The sequence below is a fragment of the Lemur catta genome, chromosome 4 (genome assembly GCF_020740605.2).
Source record: "Lemur catta isolate mLemCat1 chromosome 4, mLemCat1.pri, whole genome shotgun sequence".
Taxonomy (NCBI): Eukaryota; Metazoa; Chordata; class Mammalia; order Primates; family Lemuridae; genus Lemur; species Lemur catta.
The window spans coordinates 84,805,869-84,815,203 of record NC_059131.1 but is presented as its reverse complement, the minus strand read 5'-3'; the positions used below and the strand labels follow the sequence as shown (position 1 = coordinate 84,815,203).

Here is a 9,335-nt window from a genome sequence, read left to right as displayed (position 1 = left end):
TATTGAAGCTCATCAAATATGTTTAAATCAGTTAAGATGCTTTTGTTATAATCATAGTTAATAATATGTTTAAATGAGTTAATAATGAAAAGGAAAGAAAGGCAGGGAAGGAAGGAAAGAAAGAAAGAAGGAAAGGGAGAAGAGGGAAGAGAGAAGAAATAAAGGGAGAAAGGGAAAAACATCTTACTGGTAACTTCTGAAGGTTGGAAAATTGGTAAAGAAAAGCAAAAAATAAGCATTTATTCTGCCTTTTCTGTACAAAGTGTATTAAAAAACTAATGAGGGAGCTTCTCTTCACAGGAGTGTTTTTCTCTTTAGGCTTAGAAAAATGAAGAATGGTAACATTAGAAACTCACATTTTGTGAACCATAGTGAAATAACAGATCAAGGCGTGATCATGAATGGCTGTGAACATCACAGAAAGAGAGTCCATTGGACACAATGAAAAAAAATATACTACCATCTAAACGTTGCTGTATTTCTGCCAAAAACTTCATTCTGAATCTTATCATGCTTCGAGATATAACTACCAATTTACAGGAAATGGAGGAGCAGAGGAACATGTTAAATGAAGCCACAAGGATGTAATCAGCAAAATCCAGAATGCGAGAAAAGTTACAGGCCAAATGAGTAGTTTTTTCAACAGATAAACTACACTGCATGGGCAGGGAGAGCAATAAAGGAGCGGGAGAGGAGATTTTAAAAGACTTGAGGTAAACCCAACAATTGCAATGTATGAAACTTATTTGACTATTGATAGAAAAAACTATAAAAAATACAAAATAATTGAGAAAATTTGAACACTGACTAATATTTTATTGCATACAATTGTTTTTACTTATTTGGATGTAAAAATAGCATTATAGTCATATATCCTTAAAGAGTATTTACCTACAAAATACATGGTAAGGCTGGGCACAGTGGCTCACACCTGTAATCCTAGCACTTTGGGAGTCTGAGGCAGAAGGATTGTTTGAGGCCTGGAGTTCGAGACCAGTCTGAGCAAGGGTGAGGCCCCTGTCTCTGCAAAAAAAAAAAAAAAAAAAAAACAGAAAAATTAGCCAGACATGATGACACAGACCTATAGTCCCAGCTATTTGGGAGGCTAAGGTAGGGGGATCGCTTGAGCCCAGGAGTTTGAGTTTGCAGTGAGCTATGATGCTGATATCACTGCACTCTAGCCCAGACAACAGAATGAGATTCTGTCTCAAAAAGAAAAAAGTGAAATCCATATGGATTAAATTATAATACGACATCTGAGATTTGCTCCAAAGTAATCCAAGGAGAAGGAGGAAGTGGACGGAGGGAGTGGACTGAGTTGATAATTGTTGAAATTGGATCATGGGTACATGAATGTTTATTATATTGTTCTCTCTAGTTTTTCATATGTTTGAAATTTTTCCATAATAATTTTTAAAACACTAACCAACCTCAAAATGAATAGCACTGGACAAAAGTACCATTGAATTTTGCCCAAAATGAAGAATAAACCAATCTGAGCCAATCATTTTCTTCATCAAACTAGTTAAGATTTCTTCCCAGTGTCCAAGTGAGAAGGGCCTGGAGTTAACATTAGAACCAGAGGGCCCTTACGCTGCAAGTTACAGCGTAACAACATGTAGAATTTCCATTCAAGTCCTTGTATCATCTTCACAAAATTCCTAGTTTAAAAAACCTCTCCAAATTTTATGATAAAAAACTAAATTGTATAATCCTACTTTACCATAAAAGAAAATCAATGAATGATTATCCCAAATGATCAAAAGTAAATAAACAACCTCTTGCTAGAGTATTTGATTTAGCAAAGCTTCTTTTTTTTTCCCTCCAAGGATGTTTCCAGTTACACATTCACATATATTTTCACATAATTATGAGGTTTTTAAAGAAAAGAAAATGTTACCGTGGAGAAGATAATTTGCAAGATACCACAAATTAAAGTTGTCCATTTACTTAGTCAACAAATATTTGAGTGTCTGCACTGCCAGGCATTGTCCTGGGTTCTACAGAGACAACGCTGAGGACAAACGACATCCAGCTATTGTTTGGTGGAGCTTGCAGCTTGGGGAGACCTGGGGATGTAGACACCCACAAATAACTATAAATTACAGCAGCACCATTCCCAAAAACCAAAAGGTAGAAGCAACCCAAGTGTCCATCAACAAATGATGTGTAAACAAAATGTGGTCTAGACATACAATGGGATATTATTTAGCCTTAAAAGGCAATGAAAGTCTTACACATGCTACAACATGGATGAACCTCGACATTATGCTAAGTAAAATAAGCCAGTCACAAAATGACCAATGCTATGTGATTCCACTTATATGAAGTATTTAGAGCAGTCAAGCTCACAGAGACAGAAAACTAGAATGGTGGTCACTAGGGGGTCTGGGGAGGGAGAAATGGGGACATTGTTTAACAGATACAGAATTTCAGTTTTGCTACATGCAAAAAGTCCTGTAGACAGATAGTGGTGGTGATGGTGGCACAACAATGTGAAAGTACTTCATGCCACTGAACTCCGCACTTGGAAAACAGCATGTACCTGCTCCTGGGTGGGCAGAATCCACACTGTTAAAATGTCTATACTATCCAAAGTGATCTACAGATTTAATGCAATCCCTATTAAAATACCAACATCATTTTTCATAGATATAGAAAAAATAATTTTACGCTTCATATGGAACCAGAGAAGACCCCGTATGGCAAAAGCAATTCTAGGCAAAAAGAATAATATGGGGGGCATCAATTTACCAGACGTCAAACTATACTACAAGGCTATAGTACTTAAAACAGTATGGTACTGGCACAAGAACAGAGACATAGACCTATATGCAAAGAGTCCAGAACTGAGAACCTAGATATAAAACCAGCCTCATATAGCCATCTAATTTTTGACAAAGCAGACAAAAACATACACTGGGGAAAAGACTCCTTATTCAATAAATGGTGCTGGGAAAACTGGATAGACACATGTAGAAGACTGAAACAGGATCCACACGTTTCACCTCTCACAAAAATCAACTCATGGTGGATAACAGACTTAAACCTAAGGCATGAAACTATAAGAATTCTTGAGGAAAACATTGTAAATACTCTTATAGACATTGCTCTAGGAAAGGAATTTATGAAGAAGACCCCAAAGGCAATCACAGAAACAACAAAAATAAACAAATGAGATCTGACCAAATTAAAAAGCTTCTGTACAGCCAAAGAAACTATCACTAGAGCAAACAGACAACCTACAGAATGGGAAAAAATATTTGCATCCTACACCTCCGATAGAGGGCTGATAACTAGAATCTATATAGAACTCAGGAAAATCAGTAAGAAAAAAATCAAACAACCCTATCAAAAAGTGTGCAAAGGATATGAAAAGAAACTTTTCAAAAGAAGATAGACTAATGACCAACAAACACATGAAAAAAATGCTCAACATCTCTAATCATCAGGGAAATGCAAATCAAAATCACAGTGAGATATCACTTAAGTTCAGTGAAAATGTCCTTTCTCAAAAAGTCCCAAAACACCAAACATTGGTGTGAATGTGGAGACAAAGGAACACTTATACACTGCTGGTGGGACTGCAAACTAGTACAACCTCTGTGGAAAGTAATATGGAGATACCTCAAAGAGCTACAAGTAGAACTACCATTTAATCCAGCAATCCCATTACTGGGCATCTACACAAAGGAAAAAAAGACATTCTATAAAAAAGATATCTGGGCCGGGCGCAGTGGCTCACGCCTGTAATCCTAGCACTCTGGGAGGCCGAGGCGGGCGGATCGTTTGAGCTCAGGAGTTCGAGACCAGCCTGAGCAAGAGCGAGACCCCATCTCTACTAAACATAGAAAGAAATTATACGGACAGCTAAAAATATATATAGAAAAATTAGCCGGGCATGGTGGCACATGCCTGTAGTCCCAGCTACTCAGGAGGCTGAGGCAGTAGGATTGCTTGAGCCCAGGTGTCTGAGGTTGCTGTGAGCAAAGCTTACTCCACAGCACTCTAGCCCGGGCAACAGAGTGAGACTCTGTCTCAAAAAAAAAAAAAAAAAAAAAAAAAAGATATCTGCACTCGAATGTCTATAGCAGCACAATTCACAATTGCAAAGATGTGGAAACAACCCAAGTCCCCATCAATACATGAGTGATTAATAAAATGATGTATATGTGCACCATGAAGTACTATTCAGCTACAAGAAACTATGGTGATATAGCACCTCTTGTATTATCCTAGATAGAGCTGGAACCCATTCTACTTAGTGAAGTATCCCAAGAATGGAAAAACAGGCATCACATGTACTCACCATCAAGTTGGTTTTAACTGATCCACACCTAAGTGCACATATAGGAATAACATTCATCAGATGTTGAGCATATGGGATGGGGGAGGAGGGAATGGGTATATACATACATAATGAGTGCGATGTGCACTGTCTGGGGGAGGGACATGCTTAAAGTTCTGACTTAGGGTGGGATGGGGCAGGGGCAATATACATAACCTAAACATTTGTACCCCCATAATATGCTGAAATAACATAAAATAAAATAAAATAAAATAAAATAAAATAAAATAAAATAAAATAAAATAAATAGTATATGTCAGAAGTGACCCTACTTGACTTTTTTTTAATTTCAGAATATTATCAGGGTACAGATATTCAGGTTACATATATTGCCTTTGCCCCGCCCGAGTCAGACTACAAGCATGTCCATCCCCCAGACGGTGCGCACCCCACCTATTAGGTTTGAATATACCCATCTCCTGCTCCCCACCCCACCTACTTGACATTTGAGGTTAAGTCGTAAAATGTCATATAGCTTCTGATAAGTTCTCTAAGGACGCTAATTCTGGAGGAAGCCAGACCATGTAAGTGGTCCAACTACTCTGAGACCACCAAGCGGGGGAGGCCACATGTAGGCACTGTAGTTGTCAGACTCAGCTGACAATCAACAGTCAACGCCAACTCACCAGCCAGGATGACTGAGCCACCTTGGAAACAAATCCTCCAATTCTAATCTCGTCATTGCATCTGTTGCCATGAGAAGCAGAAATAAGCCATGCCTATTGAGCACTGCCCAAAAGAAAAAGAAAATGTGAGAAAAATGACTGATTTTTGTTGATCTTTTATGGCACTAAGTTTTAGGGGTGGCTGGTCACACTCCCCTACTATTGCATAGGTGAACAAAGTAAGATTGAAAGAGATTAATGTAACTTGCTCGGGACCACAGAGCTAGTGAGCACAGAAACCAGAATTGTAGCTACATCCATCTGGTCCAGAACCTATGCTATTTTTTAAAATCTCATTGCTGCCACCTTTTTGGTCACATCCCAAAGTTAAATTGCTATTTCTATTAAAAATAGTGCACCTTATCCCAAAACATGTCTTCACATGTATTTTGCAAGTAATTTATTCAGCTTAAAAACAGCAACCCACTAGTAGAAATGAGACACGGACAATTGCATGTGCTTGAAAAAGGTTGTTTTTTTTTTTATTTTTTATGTCCCTCATCTTTTTTCCTAAGCAGCAGAGAATTGATAGGAAATTAAAACAGACAACTTCCATTTTCTTTCAAGAGAGATTTATGACCACTGTCTATAGAATTTCTAGCCACGAAGTGAACTGTAAAACAAAATGTTTTAAAATAATACATTTAAAGCAAAGCAGTGTTATGTACAATTAATGTAAGAATGATCAGAAGTGATAGTTGCTGAGTAAAAGTAAAACTAGAGAAATATGAGCTATGGGAGTAACAGCGTTTCATGAGGCACTAATCTGTCAGTAAGGAGAAGAGATCAAGGGAATAATCAGGCATATTAATGACTTCAGAGTAACTTTCTCTTACTAATCAGACATCTTAAAGTGGAACTTGATCCCTTTGCCACTGCCTGAGTCCAGGCCCTCAGCACTCCACGCCGATGCTCCTGCAGCCTCTCAGAGCTGGTCCTTCCACGTCAGCCTCACCACTGGCAGTATTACACCAACACCCCATACCCACCCCTGCCCCTTTTCCAGGGCCACTCCCTCTGCCTGGAATGCTGGCTGCCCACCCCTGGCCAGGATAGAGTTTGCCCCTGCTGCAAATTTCCACTCACATGCCAGCTTCTTGAAGTTGCCTCTCCCAGGGTGTTTTCTAACCAGAGTTGGGATATTTTTCTTCTGCATTTCCACAAAATGGCAAACTTAATCCTGCAGTAGCCCTTCGGTGCACTCGGCAACCCACGTTTATCTGGTAACACTGTGAAAGCACACTATTCTAGACGCTGGAGAGGCAATAGAGCCAGACAACCCCTGCTTCAACAGACATGCCTCAAACTGGTCCTCCTAAACCGGTGCGATTTTCTGCCCCCCAGGGAACATTTGTCAAAGTCTGGAAACATTTTATAGTCATGCCTGAGAGGAGTGCTGCTGTCATCTAGTGGGTAGAGACCAAAGATGCTGTTAAACTTTCTACAACTCATAGGACCAGCCCCCAAGACAAAGAATTATCTGGCCCGAAACTCACAACTAATGGACACAGTGAGCATTGTAGGGGGGGAAAGGGCACGCCTCAAATCATGGTTTGGATGTGGCAAAGTCATAACATGTAACCAAAATGTTTGTACCCCCATAATATCCTGAAATACATACATACATACATACATACATACATAAATAAATAAAAATAAATTTTAAAAAATGTTAACATTGCCAAGGTTGAGAAGGTGAAGCCTACATAAGCAAATGAATAAGATCATTTCAGGGACTAAGAGCCATGAAGAAAATAAGTGGGAGAATGTGCTAGAGTGCTGGAGAGAGAAAAGAGGAGGAAGGCCTCTCTGTGACAGACAACAAGTAGAGATTGGAAAAGCTGAGACTGAGATATGTCCAGAGCCTGTGATATGTCCATTGCTTCGGCTGGTGTATTCACAGTACCTCCTGAGACTGAATGCTGCCATGTGCTAAAGACTGGCCCAGAGACTCATTCCATTCACCATCTCATTTAACTCAACTCTTGATGTGAATTTCTTGTTTCCCCAAATGGAAGTTGACTTGAGAGCATAGCTTGGGTTTGTATTTCTTATAAAATACCTAGCACAGCCATGCACATGATGAAAGATCTTGGCAGAACATGGATGACAAATTCTGGAGCTGGGCTCTGCCAGAGTATGGTGACTTAGGGTAGTCTATTAGCTTCCTAGGGCTACTAAGGGAAAATACTACAAACTGGGTGGCTTAAAACAACAGAAGTTATTCTCTGGGGGGTCCCGGGATCAGAAGTCCAAAAGCAAGGTGTCAGCAAGGCCATATTCCTTTGGAAACTAGGGGTAGAATCCTCCCTTGTTTCTGGCTATGGCTGGCAGTTCCTGGTGTCCCTTGGCCTGCAGCTGCATCACCCTAATCTCTGCCTCCATTGTCACATGGTGTTGTCCCTATATGCATCTGTCTCTGCTTCTTCCAAGGACACCAGTCATATTAAATTGGGACCCACCCTAACAACCTTACCTTAACCTGATTATATCTGCAGATTATATCTGTAAAGACCCCTTTTCCAAATAAGGTCACATTCACAGTTACCAGGGCTTAGGACTTGAACATATCTTTTCGAAGGACACAATTTAGCCTATACCAGGTAGAAGGAGTAGGATGGAGGAAACACTAACTTCTAGGCCTACAGTGTCTCAGCTGAAAATGAGACTGGCCAATCCTCACCCAACAAAAGTGTGTGGGAAGTACTTAATATGAATAAAATTAGAGCCAGCTGCAGTGAGGTAGCACTTCAGGTTCTGTAGTCCTAACACTCCAACCGACTGGCCCTGGTAGAGGCCACAATTTCTTTGACATTCGTCTCTCTGCTCTGGTTCCTCACCCAGGAAACAAAAAATGACAATAAACTCTTGCATTTTCCCAGGGCCTTGCGTGACCAAGCCCCTTCTCATCGTTAGAAAAAATGATCCATTCATTAACCTGCGAGGAGGCAGGGACAGGACTATGGCCTATCTCACAAAGTCAGCGTCCTCACCTGTCAGGTGTGAACTGTAATACTAGTCCTTGCTGCTAGGCCAGGGTCTCATGAAGCAAATGCACGAAAAGTAGCTGAGACACAGTGGGACTCAATAAATCTTCTGTAAATAGATCAGTAAACTACCTGGCATGAATGTAACTTAACTTTTTCCTTCTGAACTCACAAATTCCTCCATATTTTAAATAGTTGACTCAAGTCCCCATTCTACATGTTTCTGCAGGAAAGTCACCCTTCCTGGATATGTCTGTGGACTGCATTGGGTGAGAAGGAATTTCTGGGGTCTGGATGAAATTTACTGTCAGGCTTCACTCCTGGGGCACACACCTGCTGCCTGTCACTGGGACCTGCATTCTCTCAGCAGGTCCTCTCTGCCACCGCCTGCCCCCAACCCCAAGAACCAGGTTCCAGTCACTGCTCTTCTTAGCTAGTTCACTGGCTCTCACCCTCTAAGTTTCTAGGATACCCAGGAAGAACCTGGAAAAAAATTCTATCATTTTATTATTTTGGACAATTTTAGATCCCTTTGCTCAAACTTTCCATTCCAAGGTAGGTCCAGAGTTCTTATCTTTTATAGTCAAAGACCTAGTGAATAATTAAAAAGTGTGAATTCTGCCACTGCCCTTGCTCCCTGGAAAGCAGGAACAACTGCAGCCTGATGATATATAGAATTCTTCCCTTGTGCTACATAGAATAGGTCCTTAATACCTACCAGTTTCTCATGTGCAGATTGGGAAACTAAGGCTAGAGAGGTTTGTTGACTTGTCAAAGAGCTGTTTAATTAAATAGAGAGAATGCATCAACCTGCTGGGAGCAAAACTCAGGTAAAGTGGCTCACCTCATTCAGAACCCGGGTCTGAATACTCAGCACCACTCTGACCGTGTGTGCCTAAAAATGCCTAAAGGCCACTTTCCTTCCTGAACCAGCTAAGTACTCTCATCTCTGCTGTGCCAGGCAAGTGTCTCTTCCTGGCCTTGAGATGTTCATTCAGATGACAAACTCGCACCTTAGCCTGCTACCTTAAACCTTGTCCTCCTTGGAACCTTCTTTGAATTGACTTTGCTGCTCATCACTGCATGCTGTGTTCACCTGAGTTTTCAGATGCCAGCAACAGGAACAGACACTGGCCTCTTTAGACAAAGAAAAATAAAAGAGTATATTACAGGCTATTGACAGCTAATAGAATCTTAGAGAGGGCTATAGGACCAGGGTTGGAGCTGCACAGGCAAGAGCTATAGCCACCTTCCCCAAAAAAGTAGACTCTTAAGAAAATCTGGGGTTATTTGATCAAATAGGGGAGAGGGTGGAACTAATGGGGAAGGGGACAA

The 9,335-nt window shown here is 40.6% G+C and overlaps 1 long non-coding RNA gene across 1 annotated transcript; it reads right to left on the bottom strand.

Moving 5' to 3' along the window:
* Nucleotides 1–1,010: 1,010 nt before the first annotated feature.
* Nucleotides 1,011–6,137, bottom strand: LOC123636499. The gene is made up of 3 exons (XR_006734560.1): nucleotides 6,100–6,137; nucleotides 4,975–5,077; nucleotides 1,011–1,023 (listed from the first exon to the last, which is right to left on the bottom strand). It is a non-coding gene; the product is annotated as an uncharacterized LOC123636499 (long non-coding RNA).
* Nucleotides 6,138–9,335: the final 3,198 nt, after the last annotated feature.